This window comes from Bubalus bubalis, chromosome 7 (assembly GCF_019923935.1).
Source record: "Bubalus bubalis isolate 160015118507 breed Murrah chromosome 7, NDDB_SH_1, whole genome shotgun sequence".
Lineage (NCBI taxonomy): Eukaryota > Metazoa > Chordata > Mammalia > Artiodactyla > Bovidae > Bubalus > Bubalus bubalis.
The window spans coordinates 45,412,599-45,428,708 of record NC_059163.1 but is presented as its reverse complement, the minus strand read 5'-3'; the positions used below and the strand labels follow the sequence as shown (position 1 = coordinate 45,428,708).

General features: G+C 42.5%; 1 pseudogene; it reads right to left on the bottom strand.

The window, feature by feature from the left end:
• Positions 1-14,704, bottom strand: part of LOC102395427 — a 62,770-nt pseudogene extending 48,066 nt beyond the window's left edge.
• Positions 14,705-16,110: the final 1,406 nt, after the last annotated feature.

Sequence of the window (16,110 nt, the reverse complement as noted above, 5' to 3'; positions counted from 1 at the left end):
AGCTTAGCAGGAGAAATTGTGGGGTGGGGAGTAGCAGTGAGGAAGTATATGGGAACTCTGCACTTTCTGCTCAATTTATCAGAAAATGCAAAACTGACCCCCTGTTAATAAAGTATGTTAATTAAAGAAAAGAGGTAAATTGGTGGATAAAGAGATTGCTGAGTCTTGGGGAAATCTTGAATCATCAAAACTAAAACATGCTTTCAGTTCTTTGTTTATTTAGCCTAAAGGTGCATTGTTTATTTTGCAAGGGCATAGTTGGCTGCCGTCTATGGGGTCGCACAGAGTCGGACACGACTGAAGTGACTTAGCATAGCATAGCAAGGATTAAGAACAAAATGAGAGCAATAGAATGTCTTGCTCCCATTGCCAAAAGAAACTTTCTCATTTGGGTGACTATTATGAACATTGAATCGATCTATTCAGAGGAACAAATTTTACCCTTTATAGGATAAGTTCCAAATCTTCTTCAGTTGATTTGGTAAGAAAACACTGTATCTTAGCAATTCTCACTACAGGATTCACCATATCAGCAAACATATTTGAAGGTGTTGAACAAAGTGCTTTTCTGTTAGTATCTTGTTGATCAGCAATCTCACTTCATCAGAACACAGCTTTTGCTCAGGGGAGAACCAGTTCTGTAATCCTTTCTCTGTAGTGGAAACTCCATAATGCTGGAGAATTCAAACTCATTCTCACAATCAGACCTCAGTCTCCTCCAGCCCTGGAGCCACTTACCCACTCCCCGCTCTGGCCACTCACCACCTTCTCTGCCTTGAATCCTGGGCATAAACTCAGGTCTACGAAACAAACAAAACCCCAGGTCTTTATTCTAACTCAGCTTGCTTTCTGACCTCAAGCCTTACTATGCTGAGCTGGTGGAAAAACAGCCTCCTGAATGCCAAGGAACGCTGGAATGCCAAGGAACCTCTGAATGCCAAGACGCTGAGTGGTGGGAATGGGGTGAGGTGGGGAGGATCCTCTGGGCCTTGGCCCATGCAAGTTACTGCTTAGACATGTCATCTCTCTCCACCAGTTCCTTACAGGTCTTCCCGCTTTCTGCTGGTTTCCCTTGTGACTGGTGTGTGGGAGTCTTTGGCAGGGCTACCTCTGATCCTATCTGTCTCGACAGCCATCTTCCCTCTGGGATTGTTTGCCTGAGCAGTGACTGTGCTGCAAAGTCATGACTGTAACACACAGTGGTGCTGTGTGCGAAGTCGCTTCAGTTGTGTCCGACTCTTTGAGACCCTATAAATTGTAGCCCACCAAGCTCCTCTATCCATGGGATTCTCCAGGCATCTCTTCCAGGGGATCTTCCTGACTCAGGGATGGAAGCCGTGTCTCCCGCAGTGGCAGGCAGATTCTTTACCACTAGCACCACCTGGGAACCCTGCTGCAAAGTCAGGCACAGATCTTTTCAGCTCCTGGAATCCACCACCTCTCATTTTTCCCTCTTGACTCCCACCTGTTAAAAACACCTTCCAGTCTGGGTGAAAGGTTGTTGTTGAATCACGTGAATACACTGGGATTCTTGGCCCCCGGAGGAGAAGAATTCAATCCGGGGCCAGAGACGAGGCTTGATCGCTCAGAGCTTTTGTGTAATAAAGTTTTATTAAAGTATAAAGGAGATAGAGAAAGCTTCTGACATAGGCATCAGAAGGGGGCAGAAAGAGTACCCGCTTGCTAGTGTTAGCAGTGAAATTATATACTCTCCAATGAATCCAAAGAATGTCTGGAAGTTGTAAAGACCTCATCAGACCTACTCCCATAATTTACATTTTAAAGTAACACTGTCCTCAGGCAAGATACATCCTTGTAAAGACCAGGTCTACTCCCATAATTTACATTTTAAGATAACAGAAGGTTGAATCCAAAGACTGTCCTTAGGCAGGGTCCATTATTGTTATATAATCCTAAGGAATGTGGAGAAAGAAAAAAAGTTTGTCCTTTCTTCCTCGTTGAGAATTCCAGACCCCTATCTCCTTGGGGACCCCTAGACTCCCTATCAACCTGCCTAGGAACTGACTCTCTCATGGGGATGACATGGATTCTCTTTCTTTAATTTTTTCTGCAGTGCCCCCCACCCCCAGGATTCCCTAAACGATTACATTTTTGGAATAAGAAGCAAAAATACTTTCAAACTATATGTTTCCTCCCATGAGCAACCCTTCCTCAAGGCAATGAGGCCAGAGCCTACTGTGATGGATGGAAGGGAAAGGAGCCCTAAGAGAGAAAAAGGAAGAAATCTATATTTGAAAATATTATTTGGCCACATATTTTATTTGCACGGAGGCTCATCTCTGTTAATGTATTTTAGGCTGTCTGATAGCGTGACTGGTTTTCTTATGTCCTCCCCAGCACCTATGGAGTGAGAAGGTATGCTCCTGACGACCTCTGGTTGTTCTTCCTTTGACCTTGCCCAGCTTTGAAGCTAGCTCAGAAGTGCCTCTGTGGGGCAGTGATGGTCACATCCCGGCCACTAAATCCTAAGATTTCCCTTCCTAGTCATTGCCAACAATTACATTTTTGGCCACCTTTGGAGACACTGGATACCTCTGAACACAGTTCACCAGATCAGGTGGATTTTTAAAACTGTTTTTCAGTCAATGGAAAGGCTTGAGTCCAAATCATTAAGAGAATGGTGAATGTAACAACCACATTACTATGGCAAGGGGATGGAAGGGGTGGAAACCTTACTACATTGCGTTTCCTACCCCTAAATGCCACAGTGCTTCCCCAGCAACCTCACATCGAATACTCTTCTAAGCTGAGGCACCAGAGGCCTGTCTTAAAATGTAAATGTGCTCTTTGGTGATGCTCTTAGATGACGTCTGTCTGATACTCGGCAGAGAGGAAACCCTGAAGGAATGAGACACTGGACAAGTAAGTTTTGATGGAAGAAAGTGAGAGGGAGGAAGGAAAAGGCCACAGGGCCCCACCCTATCCCCGCCCCCACCATGGGAGACTAGGGCAAGAAATGGAATGGGAAAGGGTCTCAGAAACCAGCCCAGAGGTTTGTAACTTTGTCCAGGATTGGTTAAGCCCTGCATCTGTGGAAAGGGCATTGTGTGAATCCATCAGCTTTCTTTTCTGTGAGTTGTCCAATGACAGCTTTATTCATTTTCTGATCAACTCCTTAGGGAGACTGCCGCTATGTGTGAAAGTGAAAGTCACTCAGTCGTGTCTGACTCTTTGCGATCCCATGGACTGCAGCCCACCAGGCTCCTCTGTCCATGTAATTCTCCAGGCAAGAATACTGGAGTGGGTTGCCATTCTCTTCTCCAGGGGATCCTCCCAACCCAGGAATCGAACCCCAGTCTCTTGCATTGCAGGCAGATTCTTTACCATCCGAGTCACCAGGGAAGCCCCTGCTGCTGTGCATATTGAGTGGTATTTAGCTCCCCAGGGTTTTGGCTGTGTGGGCTGGAGTCCCAGGGCTCTGGGTGGCTCCCCCTGGCGGGTACCGTGATGATAGAGAAAGGGGAATAAGCTCTTCTCTGCTCCAATTAGAAGGCAATGGCATCCCACTCCAGTACTCTTGCCTGGAAAATCCCATGGATGGAGGAGCCTGGAGGCCTGCAGTCCATGGGGTCGCTAGGAGTCGGACACGACTGAGCGACTTCCCTTTCACTTTTCACTTTCATGCATTGGAGAAGGAAATGGCAACCTACTCCAGTGTTCTTGCCTGGAGAATCCCAGGGACAGGGGAGCCTGGTGGGCTGCTGTCTATGGGTCGCACAGAGTCGGACACGACTGAAGTGACTTAGCAACAACTTAGCAACTGCTCCAATCACTCACTTCTCCTCTCCTGCTTTCACCACCTAGGGCTGATGGAATTCTCCATGCCCTCCCCTGCCCCTCGAAACCCTGAAACTTGTCAAGGCCATTAACTGTTTTTTCAACTATATCAATTTAAGAATTTTTTATTCAGATGTAACTGACATCTAAAGTTATATTAGTTTCAGTTTCAGTTGTACAACATAATGATTTGTTATTTGTATGAAACGTGGAGGCGGGGTGTTGAGCAGCCTGTCTAGTGAGAGTGGTCCTGGCCTCATTCATCCCTACATCCCCATGCCCAGCCCTGTGTCTGCCACCTGGGCGCCATCCCCTCAATGTTTACTGTATTGAAATGAGCTGCATTTAGTCCGTGTTTGTGGAATTTGGGTGTACCTCACCAAGCTTTTTAATATCCTCTAATAAGTCACAGATTCTAAAAAAGATAAATTAATTTTACCGAGTGACTCAGATGGTTCTAATTCCTTGTCTTTGCTTTTCTAATTGTTCTCCATGCTCCTCAAGCATCAAGGAGTGCAGTGGACAAAGGAACAGAAAGTGAAGGAAAAGACCCCTTATTATCTTCAGACCAGACAGTCATGTGCTTTTATGGAATAAGTATTTTATACCAAGACTGGACAACAAAGTGGACTCCTGATAAGAAGAGATGAAAGGAATGACCTAGTTGGCTAGGGCAGGAATACCAAAGGCTCTCTTTCCTCTGGCCAGCTGCTCAGCTCCTGGAAGCAAAACAACCCTTCTGTCTGGGATTTGTGTTAGACCTGACCCTGCCGTGGCTTTTCTCCCTGACTGTGTAAGGCAAGTTCCCTGCTTAATATCCTTGTTTAGACTCAGTTAAATTCATAAACAGGAACTCTTAGGTTGCTGCTATTTTGAAACTTTCTGGGCTTTTGAAGATGATCTATGACTGGGACTTCCCTGGTGGTCCAGTGGCTAAAACTTTGTGCTCCCACTGTAGGGTGCTGGGGTTCAATCCCTGGTCAGGGAACTAGATCCCGCACGCGGCAACTAAAGACTCTGCATGCCGCAACTTAGACCGAGGAAAGCCAAATTGAAAAAAAAAAATGCAGATGGTCTATGACTGATTTATTAATTACCAAACCTCTGTTCTTGTTTCATTAACTCAACCCTCATAGCTCCCAATTATTGGTCCAAATGGAGTAACCTAGTTGAGATGCAATTGAATTATTTAAACTTGCAATAGATTTTAAATGGTTGCTGTTTGACCTTGTGGTATATATGTGGCAAACTGTTTTCTTAACGTGATAAATGTGATAAAGGAGATTTGAAATCAAGACTGTCTTGGGAATGTGTTGTATGGTCATTTTATTTATATTGCATATTACTTGGATAATGAAGTTATTTGCCTAACCTTATTTTGTTTAGACAGATATTATAACTACTTGTATTCTGTAACCTCATGCCAATTTGAAGGTACTGCAGACAGTCGTGGGTAAGAGGAAGAAGGGAAGAGATAAACTGGTTGAGGGCTTTGAATGAGTGTTTCAGAAATATGGGTACTATTGATCTAAAATTAGTTATTTATATTTTATTTTTATTACATAGCATATATTAATATGTAAATCTATTTACATGTATTAAATTTAATGTATTATATTAATATACAGTACATTAATATATTGTGAACATATGCTTAATTTATTAATAGATACATTACTTTACATTTACTATATTAATATATAATATAACATATAATGTATGTCATATTCAGGGCTTCCCAGGTGGCTCAGTGGTAAGGAATCCATGTGCCAATACAGAAAGCACAGGTTTGATCCCTGGGTTGGGAAGATCCCCTGGAGGAGGAAACGGCAACCCACTCAAGTATTCTTGCCTGGCGGGCTACAGTCCATGAGGGTCACAAACAGCTAGACATGACTGAGCGACTGAGCATGTTACATTAAATATAAATTATATATATATATATGGCTGGAAATCCCTTTAGTAAATAAAACAACTTGTGCCGTGATGGCTCAATGAATACCATTTGCTTAAGCACCTGAATTCCAGTTGCCAGATTGTGCTGGTGGTTAAGAACCCTCCTGCCAATGCGGGAGATACAACAGAAGTGGGTTCAACCCCAGGGTTGGGAAGATGCCCCAGAGTAGGAAATGGCAACCCACTCTGGTATTTTTGCCTGGAGAATCCCATGGACAGAGGAGCCTGGCGAGCTACAGTCCATAGGGTCACAAAGTATGTGACTGAAGTGACTGAGCACTTCAGAGGCAGGAGTACTTTGCTGCCAGGGCTTTAGTTTGGTTGATCATTTTTCCTTGTTTTGCCTTTGCAGAAAGTCAAATTATGAGTTATCTATTGATGTGTAATAAACTACCCTACAACTCAGTGCCTTCAAATAATAAGTGTTTATTATCTCAGTTTCTGTGGGTCTGGAATCTGGGTGCAGCTTAGGTGGGTGCTGTAGCTCCAGGCTGACTGTTGACTGGAAACTTCCCTCAGTTCTTGGCATGTGGGCCTCTCCACAGGCAGCAGGATCCCTCAGAGTGAGTAAGAGTGAGCAAAAGAGAGTAAGCAGCAGTCTTTCTGTCACCCAATCTTGGAAGTGACACCCAATCACTTTTGTCATGGGTACCACTCTTGTGGAACCCCGTACCCCTGACTGGGTATGGGGTTCCACAAGAGTATGAATCTCAGGTGTAGGGATTTGGAGCCATCTCAGATGCTGCCTGGATGAGATGGCTGGATGGCATCACTGACTCAATGGATGTGAGTCTGAGTGAACTCCGGGAGTTGGTGATGGATGGGGAGGCCTGGCGTGCTGCAGTTCATGGGGTCGCAAAGAGTCAGACACGACTGAGTGACTGAACTGACCTGAACAGATGCTGCCTGCCCCAGCTAAAGAGAAAAAAATGACTATGTTTATAAAAATTAGTGTCACTTAAATATGATACCAAATACACAAGTAATCAAAGAAAAATAGGTAAATTGGACTTCATCTAAAAATGTTTATGCATCAGAGGACACTATTGAGAAAGTGAAAAGACAATCCATAGAGTGGGAGAACATATTTCTAAAACCATGTATGGAATAAAGATCCAATAGCCAAAATATATAAAAAGCTCTTATAGCTCAACAATTAAAAAACAAAACCAAATAACCATTTTAAAAATAGGCAAAGGATTTAGATAGACATTTCTCTAAATATGGTATTCAAATGACCAATATGTGTATGAAAAATGCTCAGCAAGTTATTCACCAGGAAAATGCAAATCAAATCACAATGAGTACCACTTCATAGGCACTATATATTATTTTAAATGGAGAACAATAAATGTTGACAGCAATACGGAAAAACTGGAATCCTCACACGCTGAAGTATAAAACGGTGCAGCCACTGTGGACACAGTTTGGCAGTTCCTCCAAAGGTAAATACAGAATTACTGTATGACTCAGTCATGCCACGTCTAGGTGTGTCTTCACTCATGAGAAATGAAAATATACATACACACACACACACACAAAAAAACTTGTACATGAATGATCGTAGAAGCAATATTCATAATCATTGGAAATAATGCACACGTCCATCAACTGATGAATGTATACCCATGGAATGTTATTCAGTCATAAAAAGGAATGAAGCACTGATACACGCAACATGAATGAACCTTGACAACATTATACTAACTGAAAAGACTGACACCAAGGCCACATACTGTGTGATTCCATTTATATGAAATGTCCAGAACAGGTAAATCTACAAAAACAGATTAAATGGTTGCCAGGGGCTTGGAGGAAGGGGGAATAGGGGCTGTCTGTTAATAGATACAGTGTCTACAGTGATGAAAATGTTCTAAAATTATATAATAGTGCTGGTCACACAACTCCGTGAGTATAGTAAAATCCAATGAATTATATACTTTAAAATGGTGACTGTTGATATATGGCAGAAACCAACACAATATTGTAAAGCATTACCCTCCAATTACAAATAAATAAATTTTTAAAAAAATGCTGAATTTTATGTTATGTGAATTTTATCTCAATAAAAATTCTTTTTTAAAATTACTATGACCAATGGTAACAAGTATTTACTGAATGTTTGGTAGCCTGCTAAGTTCCTGCTGGGTTCTGGAGCTTAGGTCAGTGGTTTTCAACCTTGGCGGCACATTGAAATCACGTGCGAGATTTTAAAAATCTTGATGCCCAGACCACAGCCCAGACCAAGTAAATCAGAATCTCTAGGGTAGAATCCAGGCCTCAGTGGTTTTTAGGGCACCATATGAAATCCCAACGTGCAGCCAAGGTTGAAAACCACCAGCCTAGAGCATCAAACATGCATGCATGTTCTGTCGCTGAGTCGTAGCCGACTCTTTGTGACCCCATGGACTGTAGCCAGTCAGGCTCCTCTGTCCATGGGATTTCCTAGGCAAGAATACTGGAGTAGGTTGCCATGTCCTCCTCCAGGGGATCTTCCCGACCCAGGGATCAAATCTGTGTCTCCAATGTCTCCTGCATTGGAAGGCAGACTCTTTACCACTGAGCCACTTAAGAAGCCCAGAGCATTGTGACTTCTTAGCAAGTTGGGTTCCTTCGAGAAGTGACCACTGTCATGTCCTATCTTCTTTCCATTAACAGTAATCAGCAAAGAAGGCTGCTTGTCCTCAAGGACAGACTCCTCCTCCAAGTCAAGAAGGTCACTTGGTTTCTCCTAATTCACCATTATTTTCCTTTCTGTGGGTGACTCAGAATGTTCAGTAATTTAAAGAGGGATATTTGAGGCTTTGAAGTTTTTTCTTAGTTTGGATTAGCTTGGTATGACTCAACTGTGGGCAGAGAATCATTTGTTCCCTTTGGAACAAAAGTTGAATTCTGTCCAAATGTGTTGGCACTTTTGCCCTGAAAAACCTGAATTTTATAGTTTGTGAAGTTCTGAGCAAAAAGCTAAGATGAAAGGAGCTAGAAATGTGAGGACTTTCATGGGCCTATGTGCTCTGTTTTGTATTTCTTATCTAACTGTGGTAGTTTATTTAACCATCTTCATCTTGGCTTCCCAGCACCTTAGCCATTAGTGTCCTAAACCCTCTGTTGCCAGCAGCTCGCCAAGCTGCTTTTGCACGGCATTCATTCTGTTTGGCAAACCTATGTGGACTTGTGTCCCAAACCACAAGTGGTCCTGGTTAAATCCACCAATCAAGGTACTAGAAGCTGAAGCCAATTCGTGAAAAAGATGGAAATGGGCAAAAAAAAAAAAAAAAAAGGAAATTAGAAGATTTCAAAGAGCCATAAAGAAAGGATCAGCAACAGCTACATTTTGTTACAGAAGGGCAATGAGGTTTTAGCTAGTAACCCACCTGGTGGTAGGTGATGGGGGTAAATATAGTCAGACCTCTGAACCCCAGGGTTCCACATCCACAGAATCAATAAACCACAGAAACAACAAACCATGGATCAAAAGATACTTGAGAAAAAATTCCAGAGTTCCAAAAAGCAAAACTTGAATTTGCCATTTGTAAGCACCTATTTATGTATCATTTACTTTGTATTTGCAACAATCTATACAGTGTTTATGGGGCTTCCCAGGTGGCACTAGAGGTAAAGAACTTTCCCACCAATGCAGGAGATGTAAGAGACATGGGTTTTATCCCTGGGTCAGGAAGATCCCCTGGAGGAGGGCATGGCAACCTACTCCAGAATTCTTGCCTGGAAAATTTCATCGACAGAGAAGCCTGGTAGGCTACAGTCCATGGGGTTGCAAAGAGTTGGACACTACTGAGTAACTGAGCACACACACATACCAGCACCATAGGTAATCTAGAGATGATGCAAAGTGTCTAGGAGGAAGTACACAGACTATTTGCAAATACTATGCTATTTGATATGAGGGACTTAAGCAGCCAAGCATCTGGTATCTGTTGAATATCCTGGAACCAATCACCCAAGGACGCCAAGGGACAATTGTACAAAGGATCAAGTGTACACAGAATCAGGTGTTCATAGGACAATTGGACTCAGGATAAAGTGTACATGGGACAATTGTACACAGGATCAGCTCTGGCACCACTTGCAGCAACGAGAGAAAACTCTAGAAGGGAGATTGAACAGAGACTGGCAACTGCCGAAAACTTCCAGTAAGAACAAATGAAACTGCAGAGGCCTCTGGAGTGGAGGAAACCCAGAAAAGAAAGGACAGGGAAGTAACAAACAGAGGCATGTGGATCTGCCCCTAGAAGGTAGTAGAAACCAGCCATATTTCTATTAAATGAAGTAGAATGCTCAAGTCTTAAATATTTAACTCGATGAATTTTTACATATATACACCTATAAAACCACCAGCAAAATCATTACTTAGAACATTTCCAACTCCCCAGAAAATTCTCTCATACTCCCTCCAGCTCATTAGTCCCCTCTCCTCACCCAGAAGTAGCCTGTAATTTTATTCATATCACTGTAAATTAGTTTTGCCTTTTCTTGGTAATTCATATGAATGGAATCATACAGCATATATTCATTTGTGTATGGCTTCTTTTGCATGGCCTAATGTTTTGGGGATCCATCCATATTGTTATGTGTATCAATTGTTTGTGCTTTTATTATTACTGTATAGTATTTTATGATATAAATATGCCATAAAACTTATCCATTCCTCTGTTTATGGACATTTGGGTTATTTAAAGTCTGGCGTCATTCGGAATAAAGCTGCTATGAACACTGGGGTACATGCCTTTTCATAGACATACACATTCATTTTTCTTGAGGATATATCTAGGAGAGGAGTTTCTGGGTCAGAAGATAGGTTTAACTATCTTTAGTTAAACAGAAGATATGTTTTAACTTTAGTGGATACTATCAAACAGTTTTTCAGAGGTGACTGTATCATTTGACACATTCACTAACATTGAGAACTCCAGTGGGTGTTTTGAGATGAAAAGAAAATCAGTAAATACCTTAACCTGAGCCAAGTTCCTGGCTGCATAAAATTTGCCATGACCTGTGGGGTATGAACTGGCCATGCTTTTCAGTTGAGTGATGAAAGAAAAATAATACACAGAGGCCACGGAGGGCACCTGTAACTCTCCCACCCCAACCAATGCAGCAGGAAGAAAACCCTGCAGCTATTTTGGGGTGGTTTCCTAGCAGGGACATTAGCTAGTTATTAATAAAAGGGAAAGGGAGTTGACAGAGTGGGAGATGCTAAAGTTGTTTCCAATTTGCCTGTTGAAAATGGGTGATTTTTTTTTTTTTTAAACAGGCTAAGTAGCAATGTCCCTCGAACTTTACTGGGAGGAAAGCTAGTTAAAAATTCGGAATCTGCAATTTTAAAGAGATACCCCAGGGATTTCCCTGGTGGTCCAGTGGCTAAGACTTGGTGCTCCCCATGCAGGGGGCATAGGTTCAATTCCTGGTCAGGGAACTAGATCCCACATGTTGCAACTAAGAGTTCACATGCTGCAACGAAGATTGAAGATCCTGTGTGCCACAGCTAAGACCAGTCATGGCCAAATAAACAAACAAATATATATTTTTAAAGATACCCCAGGTGATATCACTGGTGTTTCAAATACTACTCCGAAACATTGGTTAGAGGTTCAGCAATACTTGCATGTAATGTGTGCTGGGGATAATAGCAAGAATATTTCTGATTCATTTTACATCAGAGTACCTTGTTGAACTGATCTTTTTGATCCTTAAATGTTCTGTTGAGTATTCTTTTTAAACACATAAAAATTGGGGGAAAGCTTGCGCCTTTCATTTTGCCCCCTGGGTGTCATCTTCTTAACAATGCAGAGTTTACATACGAGAGTCAGCTTCTTTCCTCCGTTCCTCGTTGCCAAGGAGGACGATCAACGTAGGTGACCCCAGTCCTCTTTTAAAAGGATTTACTGTTAGTTTCAGTGTAGAGCTGTGAGGAGATATCAAAAATTACTGATACATCTTTGCAAAGTTAAAGCTATTTTGGCACATAGTAGGTATTTGATGCTTCCCTGGTGGCTCAATGGTAAAGAATCTGCCTACAATGCAGGAGACCTGGGTTCAATTCCTGGGTTGGGAAGATCCCCTGGAAGAGGGCATGGTGACCTGCTTCAGTATTCTTGCCTAGAGAACTGCATGGACAGAGGAGCCTGGCAGACTACAGTCCGTGGGGTCACAAAGAGTTGGACACAATTGATTGACTAACACTCACTCGGGTACTTGACACACATTGAGACGGTTACATTTACTTCACTAAAAAAATGTTTAAGATTTTGATGGAGGAGCAAGAAATAGAATGGGGTATTGGGGGCAGAGAAACAGCAGAAAAAAAAAAATTTAGCCACCTGTCATCGCTGCCTTCTTGGGGTAAAAGGCTGCTGTTGAAGGAATTCCTTTATGTGGCTGTGATTAAACCAGGGAGGGTTCGAGAGATGGTTATTTCAAAGAATAAAGGAAGAGCCCAAAGAGTAAAATATTTCCTAGTATAATGAAAAAAAATGCTTTAAGTGCCTGTTGTGTGATAGGCACTATACTAAAGCAAGGAATCAGTTCAGTTCAGTCGCTCAGTCGTGTCTGACTCCTTGCAACCTCATGAACCGCAGCAGGCCTCCCCTCCTTGTCCATCACCAACTGCCGGAGTCTACCCAAAGCAAGGAATACCTGGTGGGAAAGAGAGAGGAAATTTCTATTTTCAAGAGGTTTTCATTCTAATGTGGAACTGTGTTAGTCAGGGTAACTTCACTAACAAAAACACACAAACAAACAGCTAATTCTCAGTGGCTTAGCACACATGCAAAAAAAACCAAAAAACAAAAAACAGATTCTTCAAGCATGAAGACAGGTGTTCTGCTCCATTCAGCCAGCAGATCAGAAAGAGAGTTTAGGAGCCTGCATGGGTAGTTTTCATAATAAGGCCTAACCTGTAAGTGGCAAACATCACTTTACCCACGCTGCATCGACCAGACTGAGCCACGTGGTCACACCTAACTGCAGTGGAGGTTGGGAAACATAGCTGAGTGCACAGAAGAGAAAGGAAAGAGTTTAGTGAACACACTCAGTCTCTACAGCAGGGGTCGAAAGAGAAGTACAATCTGGTGTGGCAAGTGCTCTACTATGGGGAGGTAAAGAGTGCTTTTGATAATACACGGGAAAGGCACCTAACCCAGACTGGGTCGGGCAGAGACTATCCTAAAGGAACTGATGTCTCAGCTGGGGAAGAAAAAAGTTCATTTATCTCTAGAACATGTTACTTTCTCCCTTAATAAGATATTACTCCCTTGCATGAACAATTTGTTTAAATCCAAAGAACGTTTTTTTTTCCCAAATTAACCATTAGAGAGTAATAAGCTCTTTCTTGGGTTGCTTTTTTTCTCTGCTTTAAGAAGAAATGGTGTGGGAATTCCCTGGTGGTCCAGTAGTTAGGACCTGGCACTTCCACTGCCAGGGCCCTGAGTTCAATCCCTGATAGAGGATCTAAGATCCCACAAGCCACTTGATTTGACCAAAAAAAGAAAGAAAGAAAGAAAGAAAAGAAATGACTTGGACTTCTCTGGTGGCACAGTGAATAAGAATCTGCATGTCAGTGCAGGGGACATGAGTTCAATTCCCGGTCTGGGAAGATTCCACATGCACAGAGCAACAAGACCCCTGTGCCACAACTACGGAGCCTGTACTCTAGAGCCCGTGAGCCTCAACTACTGAACTTGTGTGCTGCAACTACTGAAGATCGAGCACCTGGAGCCTGTGCTCCACAACAGGAGAAGCCACCGCAATGGGAAGTCTGAGCACAACAGTGAAGCGTAGCCCCAGCTCCCTGCAACTAAAGAAAGCCTGTACAAAGCAACGAAGATCCAGCCCAGCCAAGAAATTAATTAATTAAAAAAAAGAAATTTATATATAAATATATCTTTATATATAAATTTTTACCTTCATCACAAATGGTGATAAAGTAATTGTTTTTGTTCTATATTTACTTGGTGCAACGTGCCTGGCATAGACATTTTCTTGCTGTAAAAATGTATTTTTGCCTTTAAGTAAATCTATAATAAAATTTAAAAAGAAAAAAAAAAAAGAAATGGCTTAATGTGGCATATGCTGTTCGCTGACTGCTCAAAATCCATTCCTCCCTCCTCCTTTTTTTAAAAAATAATTTTATTTATTTATTTTTGGCTGTGCTGGGTCTTCATTGCTGCACAGGCTTTTCTCTAGTTGCGGCTAGCGGAGCCTACTTTATTAATAGTTGCCGTGCACGGGTTTCTCACTGCAGAGGCTTCTCTTCTCATGGAGACAGGCTCTGGGGTGCAGGCTCAGTGGTTGTGGCACGTGGGCTCAGTGGTTGTGGCGAATGGGCTTAGTTGCTCTGAGGCATGTGGGATCTTCCCAGACCAGGAGTTGAACCCATGTCCCCTCATCAGCAGGCGAATTCTTTACCACTAAGCCACTAGACGAGCGGCTTCCTTCTTTGATAAGAAAATACAGATTTTCTTCTGCCACCCAACAACGTGTTCTAGGAAAATGAATTCTAGGAAACAGACTGTAATTAGTCTAAGGCAACCTTGGCAGTCCAATTCACCTTTCATTTATTTGGCAAATGGTAAATGAACTCCTTCTATGCACACGTCTGCTCTAAGTGCTGATTATCTTTGCCAGTTATAAGCGTGGAGTGGGCATGTGGTGCAAATTCCAGACAATGAGGGGCAAGAGGAAGACTGCTGGGGGCTTCATTTTGGTCGCTAGACAGAATCTGCCCTTGGATGGAGCCATTACCAGTAAAAGGGCATTTCTTGTCAATGTAGTTGCCGTCGATGGCTTCCTTGGGTGTCTTGAACCCCAGACTGATGTTTTTGTGGTATTGTGGGAACTTCTCCTTGCCAGTTTCTCTAAGAAGGACCCTCTTCTTATTTTGAAAGATGATCGGTTGCTTTTGGCACGCATGCTCAGTCTGAATGTCTGCCATCTTCCCTGTTCCCTGAAAAAAGGAAGGCCTACCTTTCTTACATGAGAAAATAGAAAGCCTGGTAAGACACTTTCAGTTGGATATTCACTCACTTGTAGCCAAAAGCATCCTGACAAAATACGCATGATTTTGTTGGCGTTGTTTGCTTTGTATTAGAATGAGTGAATATTTTAATAAATGGATGATGACTCATATTTTTCATTTTCTTCTCCACTGCATTGTTTGATCTTAGAGGAATTTATATTTCATTTATGGATGAAAGTCATTTTCTTTGATCTGTCTTTTCCTTCAGCCACTGCAGATCCCTCCACAGGAAGCTGACGTGTCTGGCAGCAAAGCTTCATTGTCTTCTGGGTTCCCTAGCTGTTTGGCCTTGGGGAGCACTCCAAATTGAGGGTATTTTGGTTTTTTAATGTGGAAGAGGCAGCTTCTCGTTTGAAGAATCACCTTTCTTACTATGAATTTGATAGGCAGTTTCGTTCCTTCCTCCCTCCCTCCCTCTCTCCCTAACCTTCCTCGTTCTCGTCACCTAGCCCCCCACCCCACCATTCTCTCTCACACACACTCTCATTTGCAATTTTTTCTCTTTCCTTCTTTTACCTGAGGTGAGTGAGGCTGTGAGCTGTACTCTTTGTGACCTGTGAAATTTTTGGAGGCTCTTTGAATCTTGTTCAAACAGAAACCTGGCAAATTCCATGTTGTAATTCAAAGCTTCCTGGCTGAACTCAGTGGAACGCCAGCTAAGGAATTAAGTTGGTAAGCCAGTGATATTAGAAATGAATAATGGAGATATTTGGGGATAAGCTTTAATTTTGGAATAAGTGGGTCAAATAGCTTTTGCTGGAACAATTTTAGTGTAAAGTTTTAAGATGCCACTTGGCTTCTCACCATCTTGATGATGCCAATAGAGGGGATAGATTTCCTGTGCACTATGAGATCTGGGTGCTAATCCCTGTTTGCTCTTTTATTACATTGTTGATCTAAAACATCATCACCATCCTTCTGAGATTTTCACATCTGCCCATTTCTTATGTCATTGCTTATTCTGACTAACAGCTATAAGTCCAGGGAGGAGTATTCTATTGGTTTGGGTACTGACAGGAAATAGATATCAGAAGTAATTAAGAGAAGGACATGAGTTTGAGCAAGCTCTGGGAGTTGGTGATGGACAGGGAAACCTGGCGGGCTGCAGTCCATGGGGTCACAAAGAGTCGGACATGACTGAGCTACTGAATGAAAGGACTCTACAAGGATGTAAGGGGTATTAAGGGAACCAACAAGGAAGTGAAACATGAGGGCTGGTAACAGTTATTACCTCTTGGATTAGAATGGGTCAAGGAGAGGAAGAGGTTACTGGAAGCTGAAGAGACTTATAGCTGTGAAAGGACCCCCTGCCAGAAGCTGCA